Here is a 14,470-nt window from a genome sequence, read left to right on the forward strand (position 1 = left end):
GTTTGCGATACATGTGGCAAGACAGTGAGGTGTTGTGGCAACACCACTAACCTCGTCAAAGACCTCAGAGTAAATCATATCACAGAATATAACGAGCTTATGTTGAGGTGAACTGAAGAGGAGGAGAGGGGTAGGTACTGCTAGGGCAAGACAGACGTCTCTCGCGGAGTCCTTTAGTGCTGCAGGCAAGGAACATGCTCAAATAGGGCACAACTTCAGGTTTTTTATTTCTATATGATTATTCTGCATCATTAAGCAATAAGAACAAGTAGTCTGATGTCCTGTAATCATTATGAAGCTATATTATTATATTATTATTACAATTACATAATGCAATTAGATATTGCATTATGAAATACAATGAAACATTAAGTTTTGTTACAGTCTGTCTAATTCAGCTTTTCCATAAGTTCTACCATTTCCCTTAAATAAATTTTTAACTTTTGTATGAATTATGAGGATTTGCATGGGTTGCTATCGTTGCTATGGACTGACAGTTAGAGTGCGTGCACTCTAAGCTCTGAAACCCTTCTTCATGTACGAACAAACTCCTGTTGCTTACTCAATTTTCACTGAACCCACACAAATTATACATCGAAACGTAGGTATTTTTGTTGGCTTTAAGACAGTGTCACTATCATTATCGTTCGAGTTATGTTTTTTCACAATTTGCCTCAAAGTGAAAAAAGGTCTGAAAACTCCCCATTCAAAGTCTATGGGGAGGTTGTGAAACTCAGAGCTGAAATTCTGTAACGGGAGGCATTTTCGAATCGTCATATCTCCTTAACGAAGCAAAGTTAAGACATGAGGCTTGTGCCAATATATCTTCAGACACTGCTGACACTCACAGTGGAAGCAGTTTTTACAATTATCTTACCCTTGAGCGATGAATTACGTTTGTTTGAGGGGCGGAAATCTGTCCTTCAAACTCTGGAAATGAAGCCGTTTCTTCTCTCGTCATATCTCCGCGATGGAGGTACAAAGAGCTATGAAAATCGCAGTGAAAGTTCAAGTCTTTTCAGCAGAATTTTTAGCTTCTTGGCCTGTTTACAGCAGAACTCTCAGTTTCTTCAACTCTTTTTACCATAAAATTCAACAAGTTCACTTTTTTTCAGCAGAATTTTCAGCTTTTTCACCTGTTCTCAGCACAAATCTCAGCCTCTTCTGCTCTTTTCAACAGAATTTTAAGAATCTTCACCTCTTTTAAGGAAAATTTTCAGTTTCATATCGTTTCAGTCACCTGCGAACCAGTTTGGCTCGGTGAGATAAGCAGCCACCTTGAGACCAAGTGGTGCAGGTTCAAATCCTACCTGCAGCTGATGCCCTACGTCTTCTCCTCTTGCACTCACTCTACCCTTTCAAATAAAGCAGTTTTCAACAAAGACATAAGCTTCCACACAGTGTTTTCAGCAGATAGTTCTTCTTCTGCTTTTTTCAGATTCCACTACAAGGCATTCACACAGTATTTTTGCAGGAAATGCAACTTTTTCTAGTTTTTATTCAACAGCTAAATGTATAAAACATATATATTAAACATATAAGGTAAATATGCAATGTCAGATTACATTAAGATAGCTCAGAATCAGTGGCGGTCCTAGCCTGTTTGGCGCCCTGGGCGAACACTCCCTCCCTCTTCTTTTCTATTTTTTCTAAACTGATCACCTGATGGCTTTGAACTTTTCTTGTCCATCTTCCATTGGTTTTAATTTTGCACTCCAGTATGAACACAAATCCCCCAACTCGAGGATCGCCACAACATAACCTAATAGACCTACACCTTAGTTCACAGATATGCTTTGTCTAGGGTTTATTTCTGGGATTTCGCACAACCCAGGATTCAAATCATGAATACATAATGGGCTTGGATTTCTAACATTAAGAATGAAATGTGCTGTATTTGGAAGCAGCCGGCCCCCCTCCCCTTTCGACAGGTTGTGTGTGAGACGTTAAATCATCAAACATCAAACCCTGGAGGTTATTAGATACTGCTCCAGCCAGCCAGAGAATGCCCCGCCGCCCCGCCCTCTCCTCCCTGTGCCGCGAGCAGCAGGCGCACCTCGCAAACGGAGGGCACCCTTACTCCCAGCAAATGGTTCTCAGTGAGAACACAATTATCTGTAAAAAGGTATTTTAGCTCCTGTCCATAGTCAGTGGTTTGAGTCAATGGTTCTCGCATATTTAGTGCCTCACTTCAGAATCTAAACAAAGTTCACAAGTCACAGCTCACTTTAAAAAAAAAAAAAAAATTAACTGTCAATAATAAAAAGCATCCAGATTTAATTGTAGTGAATCAAAAATCTAGATCAAAAAGATTTACATGATCAAACTCCCTTTTTGCTTGTTTTTCTTCAAAAACATTCATATTAGTTTCCCTGTAATCTCTGGGTAATTTGTGCTTTAATATGAAGTGCATGTAAACACTGGACCAAGCAGCAGTATGAAGCCTGAGCTAAGGATATGTCTAGCTTCTTCTTCCTTATAATAAACTAAATAATGCATTCAATTTGTGATGTGTTCACCCAACCAGCACACTGCCACAAAGGGCAGTATGCAGCCCCCTCATTATGTCAAATTTGCCAAAACAGATCAAAGGAGCTGCAGAGGGAACACGGAGCTCTGCATCAGCCGGTAAAAATACAACTCATTTAGATGGAAAAGGAGCAAACAACCAGCATCGCTTCCTCAGACTAGCCCTCGGTTGGCCTTTCCTTCAGAGCAGGAGCTGAAGCTGCTGTCCTGGTTTTTGTGAACCTCAGGTGACATGGATCAAAACACGAAGACTCTGCATTTATAATTTTACTCTGAAACCTGCAGGGAGGATTACAGCAATTAGCAGACTTCTGTCACAAAATATGAATCTCATCAGGGAAAGTAATTAGTCACAGAACTGTAAAAACTCTGCTACCAGTGGAGTTTGCTCAGAGTAAGACAGTCTCATCTGTTGAGGGCAGCAAGTCAAAGATCGGAACCAGAGGGAGTGGAATCTGCTGGATGTGAAGTTTCATGGTTGGTGCTCTGTGGCTTGGGCTTGTTTTCGAGCACACTCCACAGATGCCCAGATAAGATTAAGATTTGAAGAAATTTGAAGGATCTGATTTCTTAAAATGTTGCTAAAAATGTCTAAAACACTCCTGATTATCATGCTGAAAGAGGCCCCTGCAGTCACATTGACCTGTGACCATCAAATCTAATCTGATCATTTCTAAATCCAAGTACGTTACTCCGTTTTGGAGCCAGCCTCAACAGGTAATTTGACAGAGTGCATTTCCAAGTTGGCTTAATTTTTAACCCTGGAGGTTACTTCTTTTTCTGTCTATCTTTCCATGTGAGCTCTTGCTCCAGGACAATGTGTTGCAGCTTTGAACTTTCTGTTTCTTTGAGGTCTGAGTGTAATCATTCAGATGTCCAGAGGGGAGTTCAGAGCTGAGTCTCTTTGTGTTAAAAGGACCTTTCTGAGATGGTTCAGGTCCTCCTGAGTCCCCTTCATTGATGCTTTTCCAGGCATCGTCTGGACCCAGAACACAGTGAGGAGATTATCCTTTTTGTTTGTACTTGAAATGTCCTGGGTTTTGTTAGGCAGAGGCATGACTGGAGTACCATGACCACAGAGAGGTGGACAGATGCATATATAAATAGGTGTTTGTGTTGATTAGCAGCTATTAACAGTCTATTATCAGAGATCTCATTGACTTGTTGCGACATTAAAGTAGTGAGCTGGGTTCATTAGAAGTTTTCTGAGCATGCTGTCTGGATGTGCTTGAAATCGCAGCCTGCAGCAGAATGCTGGCCAACGCCAGATTTCACAAACAGTGGAGGAGTTTCTGCAGTGGCACTGGCTTGGCTGCAACACAATCACCCTCACATCACAAGGCACAAGAGGCGTTTGAGATAACAGCTCCTACAAAGAAGCTTTGCATTTTTTTTCTACAACAGACTGAAATAGACTAAGACGAAACCCACAGAATCTATATCATGATGTCTGAACAGGAACTGCTCTGTGCCGCAGACTCAAGCGAGAGGCAAATATTGGATGGTAAAAAGAAATATTCCTGTGTGTGAAAATTAAGTGGAGAAAGTGTGACAATTCAAACCAGATGCAGTCTGCTGGGAAATCACTTTTACAACAAGCTCTCAGGATTAGTCTGCCATGATTTCCATTCTCATCACCCTCCCTGTTACATGCCCTCTACTCATCCACGCCTTCATTCCTATTTCTTGTTAAAACTTCATCTCTCTGATTGCTCTTCTCTGCCTCTCTCTCTCTTTTGTTGCTCTTTTTTCCCTCTTGTGCAGCAGCACAAACCCGAACTTGCTGCAACGCTGACCTCTTTTACCTTGGTCTCCTGGCACTAATTCAATTACAACAGCCACTAGAAAAGGCATTTATAATTAACACTGATTAATGAGGTGAAGTCAGAGGATACATCCGAGATAGAGTGATTGGACAACATTAGTGGGGGACAATTACGGAGGCGAGCTATGAAGTGAATCACACCCACAGTCATTAGAGGAGGAATCAGCGCTCGCTGTGGGGAAAGCAAGGCCAGAGGTTTACAATGTGATCAACAGCAATCCAAATCCGGCCCAAATCACTCTCCCCTTATCAGAAGCTGTGTGACTCCAGGCCAAAGGTGACTCTGAAAACAGAAAAACTACATCAATGTTGATAACAGACTGTTGTATTGTATTGTTACCTAATATATGGTGACTATGTCTGCTGAAATACGAATAAAGTCCAAGAAGGCATCCTGCTGCTTCCAGATGCGGAACCACTTTTGAACCACTCATCTTCACAGCTTCACTGAGCTATACAGGGAGTGCAGAATTATTAGGCAAGTTGTATTTTTGAGGAATAATTTTATTATTGAACAACAACCATGTTCTCAATGAACCCACAAAACTCATTAATATCAAAGCTGAATGTTTTTGGAAGTAGTTTTTAGTTTGTTTTTAGTTTTAGCTATTTTAGGGGGATATCTGTGTGTGCAGGTGACTATTACTGTGCATAATTATTAGGCAACTTAACAAAAAACAAATATATACCCATTTCAATTATTTATTTTTACCAGTGAAACCAATATAACATCTCCACATTCACAAATATACATTTCTGACATTCAAAAACAAAACAAAAACAAATCAGCGACCAATATAGCCACCTTTCTTTGCAAGGACACTCAAAAGCCTGCCATCCATGGATTCTGTCAGTGTTTTGATCTGTTCACCATCAACATTGCGTGCAGCAGTAACCACATCCTCCCAGACACTGTTCAGAGAGGTGTACTGTTTTCCCTCCTTGTAAATCTCACATTTGATGATGGACCACAGGTTCTCAATGAGGTTCAGATCAGGTGAACAAGGTGGCCATGTCATTAGTTTTTCTTCTTTTATACCCTTTCTTGCCAGCCACGCTGTGGAGTACTTGGACGCGTGTGATGGAGCATTGTCCTGCATGAAAATCATGTTTTTCTTGAAGGATGCAGACTTCTTCCTGTACCACTGCTTGAAGAAGGTGTCTTCCAGAAACTGGCAGTAGGACTGGGAGTTGAGCTTGACTCCATCCTCAACCCGAAAAGGCCCCACAAGCTCATCTTTGATGATACCAGCCCAAACCAGTACTCCACCTCCACCTTGCTGGCGTCTGAGTCGGACTGGAGCTCTCTGCCCTTTACCAATCCAGCCACGGGCCCATCCATCTGGCCCATCAAGACTCACTCTCATTTCATCAGTTCATAAAACCTTAGAAAAATCAGTCTTGAGATATTTCTTGGCCCAGTCTTGACGTTTCAGCTTGTGTGTCTTGTTCAGTGGTGGTCGTCTTTCAGCCTTTCTTACCTTGGCCATGTCTCTGAGTATTGCACACCTTGTGCTTTTGGGCACTCCAGTGATGTTGCAGCTCTGAAATATGGCCAAACTGGTGGCAAGTGGCATCTTGGCAACTGCACGCTTGACTTTTCTCAGTTCATGGGCAGTTATTTTGCGCCTCGGTTTTTTCACACGCTTCTTGCGACCCTGTTGACTATTTTGAATGAAACGCTTGATTGTTCGATGATCACGCTTCAGAAGCTTTGCAATTTTGAGATTGCTGCATCCCTCTGCAAGATATCTCACTATTTTTGACTTTTCTGAGCCTGTCAAGTCCTTCTTTTAACCCATTTTGCCAAAGGAAAGGACGTTGCCTAATAATTATGCACACCTGATATAGGGTGTTGATGTCATTAGACCACACCCCTTCTCATTACAGCGATGCACATCACCTAATATGCTTAATTGGTAGTAGGCTTTCGAGCCTATACAGCTTGGAGTAAGACAACATGCATGAAGAGGATGATGTGGACAAAATACTCATTTGCCTAATAATTCTGCACTCCCTGTAAATGTCCCCAGTGTGAGCAGCATATCAACACTGAATGAGCGGTAATGGTCATCCCCTGCTGAAGTTACAATTTCACTCAGAGTTTCATCAACCCTCTCCTATAATAGCTGTCTGGATAAGAAAAGGCATCGTGTCTCTTTAATGTCTGCTGTGCAGTGCTTGTGGACCACTGTAGAGCCAAACACCCAGCAGGATCATCGCTGTTTTAAAAGCTTCATTGAGTCTTACCTTTTTCAGGCTGAGGACATACAGAATGTATTGTAGCTGCACGTCACTCTGTAATTAAACTGTCTGAATGCTTTTGCCTGCACATAGTCATTAGCTTTTTATGAGGAGTCACGTATGGTGCCATACAACAAAATCAGTGAGGAAGTAAAGCAGAAAAGCAGCTAATGGTGTATCAGTGTTGTCTTACTGACATGTTGATTCTTAGTGCTGTCAGAACAGGAACAACAGGTTTTCATGCCACTGATAATACAGACATATGATAAGACTCAATGGAGAGGTAGCTTCATCTATTTAAACCCAAAACATGGCTCTTAGGCTGTTTTCAGATAAACCTGGCTGGGATTATTTACACTAGTTTCTGGAAGATGTAGTGAGAACACACTTTAAATACCATAATTTTCGGTCCATAAGACGCACCGGATTATAAGGCGCACTGTCCACGAACAGGTCCGTTTTCATACATAAGGCACACTGGATTATAAAGCGCATTAAGCGAAACAAAATCAGATAAGTCAAACTTTACTCAACTCATTCTTCTTGCTTCCTCCACTTCGGATTCATTAATGTTGAATTCTCTCGCAGCTGCTCTATTCCCATGTTGTTGAAGTATAATAATGACTAACCTCATATTGTTGATGGATTATTTCAGTTGTTCTCCTGACTGAAGTTTGGTCCGTTTACAGCATCCTGCCATGTGATTGCATTTGTCCCTAACCATAGGGAACCCTCACATTAACTTTTATGGAGTGGAAAAAAGTTAGTGTTCCTCCTCCAGCTTCACTGTGTTTATGTTATGCTAACATAGCTGTGTTGCTAGTGATCACATACAGGGCTCTAGAGTGCGACCAATTTGGTCGCAAATGCGACCAAATTTTTCAGTGGTGCGACTAAAAAAAAATATTTGGTTGCACCTGTGCGACCAACTGTTCGGGTAGCAAAAAAAAAAAAATCTGCAACCTTCCCTGTGGTCAACAACAGACACACATTATGCCCCTATCGTGGACTAAACCAATCAGAGATAGTAAGGGGCGGGATCTCTCTGATTGGCCGTGGTCCAGTTGAAAGTGCAGGTGGAAGTGGGAGGTGAGTAGCTTGAATAAAGCGATATCAATTCATTAAATCCTGAATCGACTTTTAAATATAACTGTGTTTTGCCAGAAACGCCAGATTCTCAGATTAAAGCTCACGAAAACCATTTCAACAACAACCAAACAGCAGATGAGAGCAGGTACATGGATTCCACACAAAGACGTAAACACGGAGCGGAACCAACGCATCAGAATCAGCTTTGTCTTTCTCGGCTTTCTCACCCGACGGCCCGTAGACGGACACGCTGTCGGAGCTTAGCGATTCTAATGCGCTGTGATTACGTCTTTTTGCGCTGATTCTGAGCTGCAGGTTTTGTCTCTCTCCAACCAAAATTCACCGAGCCAGCAGCAAAAGAAGCAGCAAACTGCGCTTCACATTTGATCAATGTCGTCATGAATTTTGCTGTTTTGCTTCCACGACTATTAAAATCACACTTCATGCACAGCTAGCTCTCTCTCTATCTCTCTCTGTACTTCAAGAACAGTTTCCCGTCTCCAATCTCTGTTTTCTGTATTATTCATTCGCTTATTACCCACCAGTCTACCGTTGTTTACAGCGCTGTCGGCTGCTGTCTTTTTCTTTTCTTTTTCTTTTTTTCACTTAAATGACCTCGGACAAGAAAGCCTATTTTTCTGTTGTTCAATACTGAAGAAATTTAAACTTTATATGCAGAACATTGTAGAATATTTTTAAGGTTATCTGCTATAAAAAGCCAGACCAGGAAAATCTCCTTCATGTTTTTCTGTGTTTTATTCTCAGTTACTTTCACACAAAGGCATCTGCTGTGATGTTCACAATTCTGATGAAGTCAGTACTGATAAATGATCAGAATTATAATATTTCTGACTGTCTGAGGCTAAGTTGAATCGAATCGGGACTTTGAAAACCGGAATCGAATGGATTATAGAAATCAGTGATGATACCCAGCCCTAGTGAGCAGCCTAGGCATGACAGAAGTGGATGTAGCTGTAATAGGAAAAGAACTATTGCTAACTTTTCTGTTAAGTTAAGGCCTGATCCTTCTGAAATTCATGGCCAGTGCTCTGACACGGTGTCATCAATCTTTGAATGCTGAAAAAGCACAGTGTATCCAGAAAAACACATTATATTATATAAATTATTATAAAATTTGTGTGCGCCTAATTTTTGTGCCGGTACCCCTAACTTTTTAAAGTTAGGCGTACCGGTACGCCCATGGCAAAAAGTTAGTCTAGAGCCCTGACATAGCACATCATTATATACCAGCTAGCCCAACTTCAGTAAAAATCAGTTCGAGGGCAGTAAGCACCAGAACTCATACATGAGGCGCAGAAGATTATAAGGTGCACTGTTGATTTTTGAGAAAATTAAACAATTTAGAGTGCACTTTACAGTGCGGAAAATACGGTATGTAAAATGATCTAAAGTGGTGCCTGGGAAAAACAATGTAAGCACCCAAGTTCATGATACATACAGGGAGTGCAGAATTATTAGGCAAATGAGTATTTTGTCCACATCATCCTCTTCATGCATGTTGTCTTACTCCAAGCTGTATAGGCTCGAAAGCCTACTACCAATTAAGCATATTAGGTGATGTGCATCTCTGTAATGAGAAGGGGTGTGGTCTAATGACATCAACACCCTATATCAGGTGTGCATAATTATTAGGCAACTTCCTTTCCTTTGGCAAAATGGGTCAAAAGAAGGACTTGACAGGCTCAGAAAAGTCAAAAATAGTGAGATATCTTGCAGAGGGATGCAGCAGTCTCAAAATTGCAAAGCTTCTGAAGCGTGATCATCGAACAATCAAGCGTTTCATTCAAAATAGTCAACAGGGTCGCAAGAAGCGTGTGGAAAAACCAAGGCGCAAAATAACTGCCCATGAACTGAGAAAAGTCAAGCGTGCAGTTGCCAAGATGCCACTTGCCACCAGTTTGGCCATATTTCAGAGCTGCAACATCACTGGAGTGCCCAAAAGCACAAGGTGTGCAATACTCAGAGACATGGCCAAGGTAAGAAAGGCTGAAAGACGACCACCACTGAACAAGACACACAAGCTGAAACGTCAAGACTGGGCCAAGAAATATCTCAAGACTGATTTTTCTAAGGTTTTATGGACTGATGAAATGAGAGTGAGTCTTGATGGGCCAGATGGATGGGCCCGTGGCTGGATTGGTAAAGGGCAGAGAACTCCAGTCCGACTCAGACGCCAGCAAGGTGGAGGTGGAGTACTGGTTTGGGCTGGTATCATCAAAGATGAGCTTGTGGGGCCTTTTCGGGTTGAGGATGGAGTCAAGCTCAACTCCCAGTCCTACTGCCAGTTTCTGGAAGACACCTTCTTCAAGCAGTGGTACAGGAAGAAGTCTGCATCCTTCAAGAAAAACATGATTTTCATGCAGGACAATGCTCCATCACATGCGTCCAAGTACTCCACAGCGTGGCTGGCAAGAAAGGGTATAAAAGAAGAAAAACTAATGACATGGCCACCTTGTTCACCTGATCTGAACCTCATTGAGAACCTGTGGTCCATCATCAAATGTGAGATTTACAAGGAGGGAAAACAGTACACCTCTCTGAACAGTGTCTGGGAGGCTGTGGTTGCTGCTGCACGCAATGTTGATGGTGAACAGATCAAAACACTGACAGAATCCATGGATGGCAGGCTTTTGAGTGTCCTTGCAAAGAAAGGTGGCTATATTGGTCGCTGATTTGTTTTTGTTTTGTTTTTGAATGTCAGAAATGTATATTTGTGAATGTGGAGATGTTATATTGGTTTCACTGGTAAAAATAAATAATTGAAATGGGTATATATTTGTTTTTTGTTAAGTTGCCTAATAATTATGCACAGTAATAGTCACCTGCACACACAGATATCCCCTTAAAATAGCTAAAACTAAAAACAAACTAAAAACTACTTCCAAAAACATTCAGCTTTGATATTAATGAGTTTTTTGGGTTCATTGAGAACATGGTTGTTGTTCAATAATATAATTATTCCTCAAAAATACAACTTGCCTAATAATTCTGCACTCCCTGTATAGGTATAACTGTACTGCAGCTTGCCAGTGTTAAAGCCAAATAATTCCTATTCTATGCAGATGATAGCCAGTTATATTATCTACATTGCCAACTCAAATAAATCAGCTTACTGACCAAAAGCAGAATGCTTCATGATCTCGGGGGCTGATGATGTTTATGGAACTTCTGGATTCCAATTTGTCTGCATGAGTTATGGGTCTGGTTAGGTTTTAATTCTTACATTTGGCTGGTTGGGTTTGGATTCCTGTTTCCTTTGATTTCATTTCATACTGAACTATACAACTATACTTACTGTCTTGGCTGTATCATGGCTTAGTGTGAGTTTCTTGCCTCTGCGTTTCATATTTGTCCTTTAGGTTTTTCTTTGAGCTTTAGACCCCTGCTGTGATTGTCATTATTACTGTGGTGGCGCGAAGGGATAACCAGTGAAGGTGACTAAGGGATGTTGACAATGCCACCTGGGGAGGGAGTTACACCCCAGGAAATATGTCTGTGAAGGTTCTCAGTCATCCAGGTCATCGTAGTCTAAGGAGCTTAGAAAGAAAAGCGTCTGGACTTTTTTAAGTTGCTTGAAGACGTTTCACCTCTCATCCAAGAAGCTTCTTCAAATGGTCAAATGGTGGGGAGTCCCAGATTTAAACCCCGTGGGAGTTTCCCCCCAAAGAGGAACAAAAGGACCCCTGATGATCCTCTACCTAATCACATGAGCCATGGTGTGAAAACGGGAGTAGGTCACAATCAGCCAGGGTTTCGGATCGGCTCATTGTGAAACCTGGCCCCACCCTATCATGTGATTTCCTGAGGTCAGATTCCTGGGAAGGGATCTCAAAACTGGATTATAGATGGATAGTTGATGTCGTAGGCCACCGCCTCTGTTCAAAGATGGTCGCTCACAGTGGACATAAATGACCTCCACCAAAGCAACAAAACAACAAAACATATAAAACATTAAACAAATCAGTAAAAGAGATATAAACGAAACAAATACTCCCTAAGGTACAGTTATAGTTTATAAAAACATGATTAAAATATATCAAACAATTCAGAGTAAAAGACAATAAAACCAGGAGTCAGTTAAGGCCAGTCCATAAACGTTTGCAAAATGACAACATGGCTACAGCAGTGTGGCACAATCCACTCTCTAAAGGGCAATACTAAAATGAGCAGCTTTCCTGGAGAAATCAAACTGCTCTACAATACTTAACCGCTTAACACTCTTGGCCACTTTGGATGGGAAAGGACTGCCAAATGCCTCCTTGTGGTAGTGAAGCGCAGCTGTTTCTTATAAGGCCTCTAATTATCAGCTGGAAAGGTGTGGATGTTAGCGCTGCATTCACGGACATCACGTAAAAGCCTACCCCAAAATCTACTTAACTACATTACTTTCAGCTGGGTTTCATTTTTCTCCCATCATCCATGTGTATAAATAGCCCTGTCTTCCTTGTTGTCTCTATTGCATCCTCCTATCTTCTTTTAAGTTTCCTGTGCCTAGTTATTTACTTATTGTTACACTCAATGTAAGAATGAAGAGAATCCTTTATAAGACTCAAAGGGAGATTAATATAGGTTTAAACCCTCCTATGGCTTCTTCATCAGTAACCTGCCTTCTGATATCATCATTTATGTAGTCTATAATTACATAAACTTGTGAATTTATCAGTCACCAGAAGGTTTTGAATCATAAATATTTATAAAGAATGATGTTCAAAAATATATCAATTTGAGCTGCTGTGTAAGTTTTAAAAAGTAAAGATAACTTCTTCTTTTGCTGTTGTGTATAAACTGCTTCCTCCAGAGGAATATGTATGATGTTGAGATTGATTTGTCTTAACTGTCTTAACTTTGTTTGTTCATCCGTGGATACATTTTCAGAGCATCATTAAGTGCTGAGGGATTGCTTGAAAGTTTGCTTGAAAGTGTTTTGCACTTGGAAAAGTTGCCTTTCTTATTTTTACCGGTGGAATGAGACTGTAAATGACAGATTAGTACTCTGAAACAGGGAGAGCATTAATAGTGTATAGTGACCATCTCCGGCTATAAAACAAAAAAACTCAGTAATTCAACAGCAGTGTGCAGTGTTGGGGAGCATTATGTCTTTAAAATACAAAATATGAGTAACTGTATTCTTACAGTTACCGTTTTAAAAGGTGATATTCAGAATAGTGTTACTTTGTTGAAATAAAGGGATTACACAGCGGTCTTTTCCTGTTTCATATGTTAGGCTATGCTCTCTCTATTTTTTGTAATTAACTTTGTGCACGTTAGCATATGCTACTTCCGGTGCGGAAACTCCTGTGGGGAGCTTTGTTTCCGGTGTCCTATTCTTGCCCTGTTTATGGTCCAAAACAAGTTAAGCAAATGAAAGAATCAAGCGGCGATTTACATTTCTATAGATGTCTTGGGCATTTACCCAATATATCTGTAAATGATGTTCATCGACTTGTCAATATTTTACCCCCGCGCCTCAGAGCAAAAGAGAAAAGGGATTCAAATGTTATATTTCTCAGCTGTCCCTCGTTTATCGCGGGTGTTATGTTCTAAAAATAACCAGCGATAGGTGAAATCAAGTAGCCAATTTTATTTTTTGACGGTGCAAAACGTTTCGTCGACATACAGTACTGCACTTCAGAGTCACACTGCTAGCGATCGATGCAGCGATTCTGTACTGTACAGGAGAGACGTCACGGAGGAGGTCGTCTGCAGAGATCAGGACGCAGGACACAATGTGACGTAAAAATAAGCATGCAAACTTGCACTAAAAAATCTGAGAAACAGCGAGGTGAAAGGTGAACCGTGTTATAGTGAGGGACCGCTGTAATTTTGAAGGTAAGTCACAACATACCCTTTGTAAATACTAATGTATAGAAACCCTTACCAGCAATCATTCATTTTTTGTGTGGCTTTTTTCACGGTTTGCTAACATGCTGTGTAGGTGTGTACTTGACTAGCTGATATCGACATAACGGGGAAACATCTGGTTTGACTGTTGTTCACCTGTAGTTTGAATGCTGAACATTTGCCTGTTTAAATCATAAGACCAGTCATTATACAGAGATGTGCTTCTGAATGTGGACAATGTGTCTTCTGCTGCAGTAATGCAGTTCTGCTTGTGTTGAGTGATGTAAACAACTGATCGATCTAAACTCTTTAAACCTCAAAATTGATCATTAGATTTTTTTATGACACAACAGTGGTGAGTGTTCCCACCTTCTGTTCTTTGTAACTTAACGCGATCTTTCCATTTTCGAGTTTTGGACAAGATTTTGGAGTATATCTTCGCAGTAGCGATCAGTGTTGGTCAAGTTACTTGAAAAAAGTAATCAGTAACTAATTACGGATTACTTCCCCAAAAAAGTAATCCCGTTACTTTACTGATTGATTATTTTCAAAAGTAATTAATTACTTAGTTACTTTTTAAAAACACGATTTACAACCTGAATAGGTGATAAAGTCAGAATCAGAATCAGAATCAGAATCGTGTTTATTGGCCAAGTATATGTGCAGACACATACAAGGAATTTGGTTTCGGTAGATGGTGGCTCTCAAGCACAGCAATGTAAATCACACACACACACACACACACACACACACACACACACACACACACACACACACACACACACGTCTATATATACACATTACACATACATACACAAAGCTGTGTAAACCAACTATAAATAACTAATCTAAACTTATATACATAAAATACAGAAATGAAATGAGGTGGAATGAATACTACAGAATGTACATAAGGTGCAG

The sequence above is a fragment of the Perissodus microlepis genome, chromosome 7 (genome assembly GCF_051167445.1).
Source record: "Perissodus microlepis isolate ML-2025 ecotype Zambia chromosome 7, ASM5116744v1, whole genome shotgun sequence".
Lineage (NCBI taxonomy): Eukaryota > Metazoa > Chordata > Actinopteri > Cichliformes > Cichlidae > Perissodus > Perissodus microlepis.